The 13,231-nt window shown below is 35.1% G+C and overlaps 1 protein-coding gene across 4 annotated transcripts in view; it reads left to right on the forward strand.

Annotated features, from left to right (window-relative positions):
• Window positions 1-13,231, forward strand: part of Tei (irregular chiasm C-roughest protein teiresias) — a 326,287-nt gene that overhangs the window by 99,713 nt on the left and 213,343 nt on the right. The gene's annotated exons all lie outside the window — the stretch shown is intronic.

Genomic DNA, 13,231 nt, shown 5'->3' on the forward strand with positions numbered 1-13,231 from the left:
TGTCCCCTTTCCGGAAAACATGGCCCCTTAACGTGACCGGGGAAAACTAAACCCTTTGATTATCAAATTTTTTGGTTTAAAATTTTCCCGGTTTTTTTAAACGCACTGCTTTTTAAAAAGAGGGAAAGAAATTTGGGGGGGCCCCCCCCTTTTTTCCATTGATTCCTTTTTTAAAAAGGGAATTTGGGAACTTTTTTCCCAGGTTCTTTGTTGAAAATAGGGGAAAACCCATTTTTTTCGAATTTTTAAACAGACCATTTTGGGTTATTTAAAGGGGGTTTAAAAAAAATTTAAAATTTTTAAAAAAGGTTTTTTTTTTGGTCCATAAATTTTTAAAATTTTTTAAAATTTTAAAAAAAACAAAGAACAAAGTTAAAATTTGGGAAAATTTTTTTTCTTTTTTTTTATTTTTTTTGTTCGAATTTTTTTTTTATTTACAATTTTTATGATGTTTTTGGAAAACGCGAAGACGCAAAAGATTCAATTACTTCTTTTTTCGGTTCCCAAACGGTTTGGGTAAATTTGTAGGTTCCAATTCGGGAAAACCCCCAAAAGGAATTAATGGGTTTGTGCGTTCCTTGTAATCGTTTTTAAGGTTTGGGGAAAAAAAGCTTGCAATATAGACCCCGCCCTTAACCTGGTTTCCCTTTTTTTTTTAGTTTTTGTTTTTGCCCCGGTCCCTTTTTAAGGAAAAAGAAGGCGTTCATTTTGGGAAAATTTTCCCGGGATTTTTATTTTTGCGGAAAAATTGAAAGCTAAAAAGGCAAAATCGTCATTTTTTTTTAATTTTATTAAAAAAAAGTGTAACTCAAATTAAAACAATTTTAAAAAGAAAATTTTTTAAAAAAACTTTTTTTTGCAAACAAACAAAAAAATTTCCCCCCCCAAAATTTAATTTCCGTTATTGAAAGATTTTTTTTTTTTTATTAATTTTAAATTATTTTTTTTTTAAAAAAAATTTTTTAGATAAATTTTTTTAAAAAAAAAATTTTTTTTAAAAAAAAAAATCCCTTTTTAATCAAAAAAATTTTTTTTAAATCTTAAAAAAGTTATTATTGAATTTTTTTTTCCCCACCCGGAAAATTTTTAGGGGTTTTTAAATTTCTTTTTGATTTTTGTGGTTATTTTGCTTTCTAGGGGAAATTTGAAAATTTAAAAAAAGGGAAAAAAAAAAAAGGGGGAGGGAAAAAGTTTTATTCCCCGTATGTGGCCAGGGGGAAAAAGGTTAATTTTTTCCCTTCGCTTTTTTTTTCTGTTTAAATTAAAAAAAGAAGCCGGCGGGAGTGTGAAAAAAATTTTTTGGGTATTTTTTTTTATTTAAAAAGGGCTGGCCCGAGGGAAAGGGGGGGGTAAATGAAGGCGAGTGGAAGGTCTGAGAACACGACATAGCCGTAATGATAAATGAGATTCGAATCATTAATTAACACAGGGACCTCCGGTGGAAGGCACGGCTCCGTGCTTGCGTTGGCTTTTACCGCGTTGATGGCTGTCAGCTTAGATTCAGATAACGATACACCATACCGTTATTATCGTTCTTCCGTCGCAAATGGCGATTGTCGTGGCATCTCGGCTGCGAGGAATATAAATTAACTGATCGGCGAGCATCGGAAGCAAAGAAAAACCCACTCTTTCGCGAAATTAATTTTTATAGGACAACATTTGTATAAAAGCACCCGCAAGAAAAATACTTCGAGACAATTATAATTCAAATTAGTGTATGTAAATACGTATGTATTTATTGTATATCTATTATTCTAAATTTAAATTTTAATTAGTTTGTTTTTAAATCACAGAAATAGACTTTGAATGTTTTTTATAATGAAAGCTGGAGAAATTCTCATTCCTGAGAATGGATATTTACCACGACAGAGGGCACAATCTTGATTCTTAATGAAAGTCCGGATTACAGAGATTACATCGCAATTTTCTATGAGTAATCTATGCTTGCTGTTACATTGTCAGAATAAATATTTAATAAGCGCTTTTCGTATAAGTAACCACAACACTGTATAAGTAGTCATATATTTGTATATATTGCATCACATTTTTATATTTATATTATATCACACACGTACACACATATACCGCACCATTTACTGCTATCAATCGTACGAGAGTCGCGCGGATTTTCGATTATAACAAAAGTAAATCCATCAAGGAGTTAATTGAACGAGTGCTGGAACGGGACGTGCGTGGTTTTCTGCAATTTTCCGAGGTTTTCTAGCTGTCGGTACTTTGATTTCATACCACGGTTTTCCGTCTTCTCATCGATATTGCCTTGCGACACTGTCTGTCCCGAGGCACTGTGAACGAAATTCTTATCTTAGACCTCGTCACGTTGGAATCTCTCCAAGATTTTTTAACGCGAACGATTTTGTGCGGATGAGAAACTTTTCGTAAATCACGTACGTTATTGCGCTGTAAAGTTGCGTTCGTGGATTTAAAGCGCGGGCTTCAGAAAACTGCCATGCAAGGACTTCAGTTATATCCGTGCAAAATTAATAGTGCGCAAAAATAATTTTTAACGTTTTCCTTATATCTTGAGGCCCTCGTTAATTTCGTCGATTCTCGCGAGAAACGAATAAAATCGTATTTTCATTGAAAGTGCCACGCGTACGCGTGGTTTTTAAATAATTAGATTATCAACATGTAAAAATAATGAGTTTCTTGCCGATTTTTTGATAATATCAATCACACACATAATTTTGCTAAAAGGATATTGCCACCAATGGCTGTAGTGTGTGGTTATCTTTATACATTTGAGTGAATATTTCTTTTTTACACTTTGTTTGATAATTGAGATGAAGAACATTTCTACTGCTTTTCTCTATCACACATTTAGAACTTTATTTTAAAAAGTTAATTTTTTAATTTTATTAATTTTTTTTTTATTTTTCTGGTTACTAAATAAGATCAGGAATATCGTATTATTTGATGATATATATTACAGCGATATGCATAATAAAACGAAATATATAAATTAATTTCTGGAAAGTTAGTTAAACAATATGACGCATTGCATATTTTAGTAAATCCATATATCCGATTTCATTATTATACACGGAGAAAATTTTATATTAAATTTTACTATGCTGTCGCACCAACTGCGGACCATCAAGACGCCCAAGTTTAAATGCTATAGTCTTATAGTAAAATTACTATGTTCATAGCATTTAGTGCTACGATCATAGCATTATTATAGCATTGAATGCTATGATCGTAGCATTAAATGCTATGGACATAGTAATTTTATTATAAGACTATAGCATTTAAACTTGGGCGTCTTGATGGTCCGCAGTTGGTGTGTGGCAGCATAGTAAAATTTAATATAAAATTTTCTCCGTGTATGTATATAATTTATGTTTTTAGCCGCTCCATTACATTACACATCAATATAATATGTATTTGGAAATTTATATTTTGTATAAAACGTTTGATATAAATTTTGGACAATTAAATTTCAATTTTTAATTTGATAATTGAAGGGTGTGCCGTTGGAGATTTCAGTGCGTTGCCCTGAATCCGCACAGAATCGTATCTGCTTGATTAACGCACGTGTCGTATCACAGCGCGATAAAAGAAGAATAGTTTCCGTGACGTTACCGCCGACCAACGAGGGCTTTTGGAGAATCGCACGACCGGCACTTTGCAAAGCTGTTCGGCGCGATTTCATCGTTACGACCTCTTCCCACCCCCTCGCGACTCCCTCTTTCCGCATAAACCAGTTCGCAACGATGGCCATCCGATTTTACGGAAAGTCCTGCATATCAGAATCCTCATAACCGTCGCGTCGCGTCGCGCGCGCGTTCCCGTTAGGTCGACGGAGACTCGAGACTGAAGGTGTCTCGTACCATTTCTCGCCCCGCCTTATCATGCGCTCGCGCGCGATCGATCCGGTTCGTCTTCGGCTCTCGCTCATTTATATTCCGCTCGTCTGGCACAGCTTTCGACTTTCCTAGGCGATGGTACCGGTGCGTTGGTAATTCCGTTGCAACGGCGAAGTTTCAAGTAACGATTTGACATTTGCCCTATAAGTAAGTATACACTCGCCGTCGCCGTCGCGTAATATATAGGAAGGAGGCGTCGATGACGAACACGGTTGCGTAAGCATTCCATTCGTTCCCCGGAGGTTTCGTTAATATCAGTTTCACCGGTCGCTTGCGTAACGAGCCAATTCCCTGCCAGTGACTTGGGAAGACTTCCCCTTCTGCTACTTTGCCAAGGCAAATCCGTCGCTCTAAGCCGCCTGTGATTAACCCTTCTGGCGCTCCTAAGCGACTATACTTCGCTTGGTTTCACCCGGTTTGTGTCAATTCAACGACGGTAATCGCTGCATATCGATTAGGATGTTTTCATAGTGACGTAACCGAGTAATTCGCCGGCATTTAGAGCCGGAGCTTTTGTTTTGCATTTATATATAACGACGTGACATATCTGATATTTAAGTGTGACGTGTATTTCGTAATAGAGATTATCTAAGATAAAAGAGACTTTAAAATTTTCAGCATTATTTAAGTAATTAAAACATCCCACGTATGATGATAGAAAATTTTGTTGCTTTTTCCGATTCCCAAGAGCGATATTTTGACAGTTGTGGACATTTTCTAAGATTATTCAACTTTAAGTGCCAACTGTAATAACAATGGCTTCAGCAGTGAAACAACTGACTCTGAGGATTGAGCGAATCGAGAACGTGGCACACTCTTGCCATAGAAATAGACTCATAAAGCGCATGGCAGTATTGTCTTCCGGTATTGTCATCTGAGAGCTTATTTTACGGGAAACGTAAAATCTCGCTCCGTACGTCGCGCGTCGCGCGTGCACGCCGACAGATTCGGTTTCACTTTAACGATTACAGCGGCGCGTTCGGAATTCTCCATGGGGGATGTTTATGAAGCCTCACGTTCCGGTATATTTATCAGTACGGTTATTTACGTCCGTGCGTCGTTTAAACAACGTTTCAATTTTTATCGTCGCTCATGCATGCCGCGTAATTGCGTTTTACGCACGAACGTACAAATAATTACGGTTGTAAATTTATTAATCGAACCGTGAGTATACGCTAATTCTTTGCGCTTGTTTCACTTGATTCCCTCGCAGAGCGAGAGGCGATTATGTACGTTTTGTTCTTCGACGTGTCCCTCTTATCCAGAAAGTTCTTTTAATTATGAAGTAAAATGAAAAAGAGGAAATAAACATTCTTCTTAAATTTACTTCTTTCTTCGGAGGAATAAAACCTCGCCATGAAAGGGTTAACTCGCTCGGAAACTGTATTTACTTTATATCTATGGAAAAGAAGGACGGTAGTGTCGGGCTATGAAAAATTTTTTCTTAATGTATATATTTTTTATACTTACTTCTGTTTTTTTTTTAATCTCCTTTTCGTATGTTCCTTCATTACGTGAGGTTTATTTTATCTCATTTGACGCGAATCAGAAAATGCACTTAGCGTTTGTTTCTTTCCGATGCTCGTAAATACATTTCTTGACTTATAATTAACATTTTATTAATAATCACATTTTAATTGTTTATATGAAAATTTAGTGTATTTTATAATTGATGAACATTGCTATATCTTATTTTTATTCACTAGAGATATTTTAACCCTTTGTTTAAGGCCTTATGTTTTTAGTGCACAAATATTTATTATATGTTTGTTATTTATTAGATTTAAAAAACAAGACCTATATTTTGCGATAGGATAATTACGGGTAATTACAACATAAAAAAACGAAATTATACTCTTATCTACAAGCGTATTTTTTCTATTTGTTATGCTGTCCGTATTTCACTTTTTGATTTTTTTCAACGTATGCAATTCTTCGATAAACGAAATGCGAATGTATTAGAAACAATTACGTTTGTCGCGATATGATACTTGCAATAGAGACTACTGTGCAAACTACCGGTATTGGTAGAAAAACACGTACTCTCGCTGTCGCATCGACAAATTTTCGATGCGCGTGGCACGATATTTCTTAAATCCATCCGAATAGCGCACAACAACCGTTATATAAACTCAGTTTTATCATAAGATAATTTGTCTTGAAGCCTTAAAAAAGTATTTTCCCCTCAGTAATAGTTGGAAACTTGCATTAATATATTTTAAGATTCTAATTATAAATCTCTTATTTTACTATTATGACAAATTGCATATCAAATTTTATCAGGAAGTTTTTACATATGCTTTAATACATAATTAGAAATTGCAGCGAGTGTTGCTTTTCTGATTGCTCTTTTTGATTATTTTAATGATAAACAAATGGTAGAAAGAATAACTTCCTCCGCCAGTGATTAAAACCACAAATATTATTATATTACTCGATTAACTGGCAACAATATAAAAGAGTAGGCACTACGTTTCGACTCTAAGTTTGAGTCCTTATCAGGTGCAGTGTGACTCGTGTGTCAAATTTCCAAAAGTTTGCATATCAAATGAGAAATTCTCCGATGCGACGTGTCATGCGTGTGGAAGTACTTCGGGGACTTCGGAGATAAACAATAGTAACATTTTTCCATGTCCGAGCTCTAATTATAACAAGCTTCAAGAAATATTTAACGTTTATACATTTTACAATGCGTTATGTTTCTAAATTTGTACTTTTGATGATCCACACCGAAATGACCGCGTCGTTAACTGAAACGCATGCCGCTTCCTCCATTTTCATCCATATTCCTTTTCGCTTTACGTTCTACACTCGCAGTTTTTTGCTCTTTATGCTGGCCATTCGGTTCCATTTCGCGCGTTAGCTGCCACACACGCGTTCACCACCGTAACGTTCTCGCCCGCTGATGAGAGCCGATTTGGGAGCATTACCGTCATGCGTGCACACACTTGCACACGTGTGCGTATGCGCGAGACGTGTCACAGCATTTTCGAATGAAGTTTTGTATTTTCAACTATGTATAGTTGGCGCTTTGCTATCGTCTGCAAACGAGCGTGCTCGCTCGCTTACACGGCTCGTATGAGCATGAAATTGTTAAGCCTCGGTGACGCGAACTCGTTATTTTTCTACGTGGCTTGTGGCGCCCACGATTTGTCTTCTATCGATTTTTACGACACGTTCAAAACCGATATTTTGCTTATTGATCGTTCTGAAAAAGCCAAGTTGCGAGCAGTCTTTACCAAATTTTATACACTGATTATATATTGGATTTTTATTTGAATTTCTCTGCACAGAAAAAAAGAAGTGTCAAATCAAAACATTTGTATATAAGCAACGATCTATAATCTTCTTATAAGAATTTCAACTTCTTATTTTAACTTTTTTTCTTGGTTGAGCTATGTAAAACACTTCATTCAAGCAAGCTTTTTTCATTTAACACAATATAATCCCATTTCAAGATTTCCGCATTGAAACTCAAGATATTTTCGAGTCAAGAATATTCTTTTTTCACAGTATTGATATAATTTTCATAAAATAAATACAACACACATATAGGTACAGAAAAAGAGAGGAAGATAAAGTTAATAAAATATTGAAATTTTTTTAGGAACAGAATGTCATTTTTTTTTACAAATAATTATAATTTTTGAAATATTATATTTTTAAATATGAAACAATATAATACATGTATGTAAATTGAATGTTTATCTTATGACATGGATCGTGTTATCGTAGCAGTGTGGTATATTTCCTCATAGCTGATGCTCGTTGTAAAATGTACGTATGTTAAGCATAACACGAATATTTCATTATTGGAATGAGATATTAATTTCTTTCTGAAGTACACTTTTGGATTGCGTTTCCTTTGACAGCTTTGCTCAGTTTTTTAATGGATATTCCACTCCAGCGAAATGGTAAATCTGCGATATTTTTTTTTGTTTTGTTTCGTGTCGATCCGGTGTCAAAGGCAGGACTCTCGTTTCGCGCGTTTTTTAACACAAAATCTATAAACGCGCTCTTATATTAAAGATATTGCTCATAATATGTCAAAACAGTAGGTGAGAAAAGTCAATCTTATGAACGTAATAAAAATGTGTACATACACAAACATTGCGTTAGATTACGCTTCAATCAGTCGCAAAGAACATTTCTGAGTTATATTTAATATTATTATAATAAAACGTATATTGCTATACATGTATGTATTTTTTATGCATCTCGCATTCGCATGCTGCATGTTATGATTCTAGAAGTATATCAAATTTTAGAGGAAAATCTAAAGAGATATGCGCATCGCATGTGCATTTACAAAAGTTTCCATTTAATTTGGTTCCGCTTTGTGCTTGCCATTTTTATGACAATTTTCGAAAGCGGAAATTATTTTCAAGCGCATGGCACGCAAGAATTCGTCCGCTTTGTAAATTACATCAAAATGGAATTGAGGTCTCTCTCACGAATTCATAAATGATCCCGGAATATATTCCGGTACTATATATCGAGTGAATTAATTATAAAATTAACTCGTAATTGTATTGAAATATAATTTAACGGACAACGAAGATTGTTCGTTTTATATTATAAAACTATATATTATATTGCAATACTATAGGTTCTTGTTTTTTTAAGAAAGCAAATATACCAAAAAATATTTTTGTATATAATATATTATACAATGTATGTTTTCCGTTATTTTTTAATTATTTTGCGAAATGGAATCCTTGTAAACTTATATATATATACGCAACCAATGTTATTTAATAATTAAATTGGATGAAAATATCCTCAGAGCTATAATTGCTTAATTATCGGAGCAAACGCTGTGGAGACGAATACATTTAATGATGCAATATCAATTTACAAGAAACACTATCAAGTATATTTAGAAACGCTTTTATACAGTAATTATTTCTAAAATCTATCAATGAAAGTTTTTGAAATTTACCGCAAATATCTCGATATTGGAATTCTTTGAAAATGCCAGTTTACTCATTTTACTTTACTTCAGTATAATAACCAAGTTCCATATATATGCCGAATGAGCGCTTCAATATCTAAATTTCTCTCGGGAAGAAGTCAGTTTTTTCTACCGTTCAAAATTGATCGTCATATACGCCGTATACGCATCACTTTTCACAAATCGTTCCTCGAATAATAACGATAAATCGAACGAGCGCGGTTAAGAGGCGAAACGTGGTCGAACATCGTCGAGGGACGATCTCGTAAAACAAATCGCGAGTTTCTTTTTCCGGTATCGGCTCGCAAAGTACGGCCATCATACTTGGAAACGGCGTGCATATCTATCGTCCTGGCACATAGGTGAAATATTTTGCTGCTTCAGAGGTGTTAAGGAACCATCCCGAGAATATCATTCGCCTTGGTGGCTCTCTCTCTCTCTCTCTCTCTCTCTCTCTCTCTCTCTTTCTCTCTTTTTCTCTATCTATCTATCTATCTATCTATCTATCTATCTATCGATCGTTCGTGAGGGTTGCTGCCGTCGTTTGTTCGTTCGTGGGGTGCAAGGCGCGGGGGTTAAGTTGTGGGTGCGATCTCTTATCGGCGCTACGAGCAGTGCGAGTCTACTCACGTTTCCCTTATCTTTCTTGCTTCTCCTGCCTGTGGAACTTACAACCTCACTCATACATACGTATATGATACATATTGTCGTTTGAATGTACGAGCTGTGCCGCTGGCAGCAGCGAGCTCGTCTATGAATGGCCGCTATCGACTGTCGTCATCCACGTTGTCCTTGTCGTCATCGTCGTCACAGTCGTCGTCATTGTCCTCGATAACGATGTTTTTCACCGTTTTTCCGTGTCAGGCACTCGCGTATCATCCATGCACGTGATCATTTTCCACGGATAATCCTCGGACGTTTCTGCTCGATGTTACTTGCACGATGATCGATTCTCGTTCGTACGTACGTTCGTTTGTTCTCGAATCTCAACGATCGGTTCGTACTCGCGAACGTCGTAAATCGAGCGAACGGCGATCGATTAATCATCGTCGCGTACGTCCTTTCGTTTCTGGCTCGGATTTACAGAAACGAAACTTTGGGCTGTCGATTGTTTTAGGATCGATTGTTATACTAGCAGGTGCGCGATATGTCGTGAGGGGCGAGTCCGGATCGGGATGAACGCAGGGTGTGATCGGAGGGCGATGTCTTCCACGGACGTTGATCGTTTCACGCTACATATATAGAGGGGAGTAAATGGCATAAGAAGCGATTGAACGCTCACATACGTAACGGAGGGAGCTTATATTTTTATGAAAGATGTCGTTTCTTCATCTTTATTGGAGTAAGCTATCGCTTAATCGCATCTGCAACTCCTCGCGGTATCATCCGACTATTAAAGTTTACTGCGAAAGACATTTGTTCGTTTTTGTTTGCATTCAGCTTTACAATACGCCATTATGTGGTTGCCATTCACCCGCTATATTACCCTTTTTTTGGTATATATTTACGTCTCGTGCCGGTTAGTTGATATAGAAGTAAATATTGAAGTTTTTAATCCACTGCAGTAAAAATTCTTGAATAGTATAAAAAAATAGATTGTGTTAAACATTGTGTTCGCGAATATAGTTTGTATATTATATCACAAAATGATAAAAGTCTTTTAACTCGGGTTTACAGTCTCAAAAGTAAGCTGGGATTAAGAAAACGATGCTTCTATTTCCAATTCAAAACATTACTTCTTTACATAATTATCGTATTTGTCTTAAAAAAGATAAAAGAACAAAAGTTATGATAACAATAATAATATAATAATCTCTACATCAATAAGTTATGTTGATTGTGAAGATAGTGGTGACAGTGAAGCGACTGCGAAATGCGTAAAGTTTCCGCTGTCTTCAAGATGACAATATCGTTCATTTTCAAAGTCGCTTTGGTTAAAGCTAAATATTGCCCTTTTTTCAAGTTTAGAGCAAGAAGCTCGTCGATCGGAATCGGACTGTAGGAATGTGCATACTCACTGAACTATCGTCCGCTATATATAGCCAGCCGCTTCAAAAACTCAGTCAGCCGGACGAACCCGAAGTAGCGAAAGTTTTTCGAAACTCCGGCAGCGTGACCAGGAACGGGCGAGATTGAAATACATTCGTTTTTCGCTTCTCCTTTTTCTCCTCTTTCTCGCCCGTTCTCGCTCCCTTCGTTTTCCGCGTCAGGATTCGTTGCCTTTATCCCGGTTCGTCATGTCGGATTTGTAATTCGGCAACTCGGACCGGGCCTGATATCGAGTTCAAAAGCAGATAAAGTTCAAACGAGGCTGTGTATATTCTGAGGGCTAATTTACACAGTTCAATTTTGATTATTAGAATTCCAGAAAATCATTCAAAGTAAAAAAGCTATATTGATCGTATAAAGTGGAAAGACTTTAATTTCTTTTAAACTGATTTTGAATCTTTTTTTATTGTGAACTTATATATATTCCACACAAAGTTTAAGAGCTTTGTCTCTTCTCTCTTTTCCGCGCTCTGCTTTTTAATTTATCATATAATATACAATACTGAATATGGCTAGCAATATTTTTAGTTTAATTTAATGCAAATTTTATTTTATGTAAATAACATAAGGCTTGATCGAAAGAATATAACATTACTTTTATTATTTTTCTTTTTTAATACACATCAAAAGTGATACATTTAAAATTTTTGACTAATTTTAGGATTGATACTTGTTCACAAATTAAGATATTTAATTTTTACTTAATATTGATTTATTTCAAATTATGTGAAAATTTTTAACTTAAAATATTTCTTTATTAAATAAATAACTTCGATTAGAGAGCAGTAATGCTTGATAGTATTAAAAATTTTGTGATATATGATAGATAATAAAATGATATTTGTATAGAATAGACAAAGAGAAATTATGTTATAATGAATACTAAAAGCAAAGAAATTAAGAAAATGCAAGCTAGAGTATGTAATACAAAATAACGTATGCGATGATATCAAATATGCGCTTGCACGTTGATAGGAATCCAAGTGTTTTAACTCTGACGTTTACAATTAGTATCTCTTATCTCGTCAAGTAAAGAGCGTGGGGCGTGCGAGAGATTTTTCCTATCTCGGAAGAGAGCTTGTATGAAGCATTTCAAAGACATATCCCTTTTACACTTACATCGGTCCCTTAGGAATACGAGGGTGTAAATCCATCACAAATCGGCCTGTTATTCATTGCAGCTCCCCTTGGCAATATGAAGGATCCATCAGGTTGTTAACGTTGAAGGGAAGAAAATAAAAAGAAAAAAGCTATTACCACGCGTTATATAAAAGGAGGAACAGGTTGTTATTCGTGAAAACTAATAAAATTTAAGCTGCTGATTCCCGGCAAAAAAAGATTACTCGGTAATATAATTGCGTTTACACAAAAATGTCAATTTTTTATATTTATATGTTTTAAATTTAGGATAACAGAAAAGGTTTCTATAAAACTCATTCCTATTGTTTTCGTTTGATCACGTTCTTATCAGGTACCTATTAAAATTATTAATCGAGAAATATTGAAGACGCTTCATAAATTTACACAGCAATTAATTCTTTGGCTTTTGTGGTGGGTTTCGAATATTTCGTAGAATTAATCTAGTTGAGCGTGCAATTCAGGACGCGGTTGTGAGAGTGCCGTTGCAAGGGTTACACGAGGGCCTCAAGGGCTGCAACTCGTAGAATTCGAAAGTTTAGATTGCACCTCCGTGCCTTGGTCCCAACCAATTGGTTTAGTAGTTTCAACCAGTATAACAATGGCGGAAAATGTCGGAATCAGGATGCACTGGTCACGGAAGTGATCTTGAGGCATCTCAAACGAATTTTGTTATTCTATTTATTTTAGCTAAAAATGTTAACATTATAAAATATATGGTATTGTTTTGCAAATATTGCTTAATTGCCAAATTGTTTTCTGAGAATTGAGAGAGAATTGAGAAATTATTTTTAGCCTTTTTTTTTGCAATTCCTTTCTAAAAAAAGACATGTTAAATCGATACTCGCATCTCTCGAAGTCTTCTCGAAAGTCTCGAATTGCTTTGTTGGCTCTTCTCCGCGATCCTGATTGATTCTGTTGCTGCGCTAACTTCGTGAGCGGCTGTCATAGCATATTTTGACAGTTGTGTGTATAATATTAAAGCTAAATAGCGCGCGCGAAGCGCGCGTCTGTGATGTCTGGTAATTAATAAATTTTTTTAAAGCAATTTTGAGTTTTAAAAATAATATATTATACATTTTAATACATATATATTAATAAATATTAACAATAATATTTTAATTAATTTAAAAATTAATATACAATTTATCTCAATAAATATATCAATAAGACAACGATAAATATTTTTTAAAAAGCCACATTA

This window comes from Temnothorax americanus, unplaced genomic scaffold (genome assembly GCF_048541705.1).
Source record: "Temnothorax americanus isolate GAGA-0224 unplaced genomic scaffold, ASM4854170v1 Scaffold1, whole genome shotgun sequence".
NCBI classification, from domain to species: Eukaryota; Metazoa; Arthropoda; class Insecta; order Hymenoptera; family Formicidae; genus Temnothorax; species Temnothorax americanus.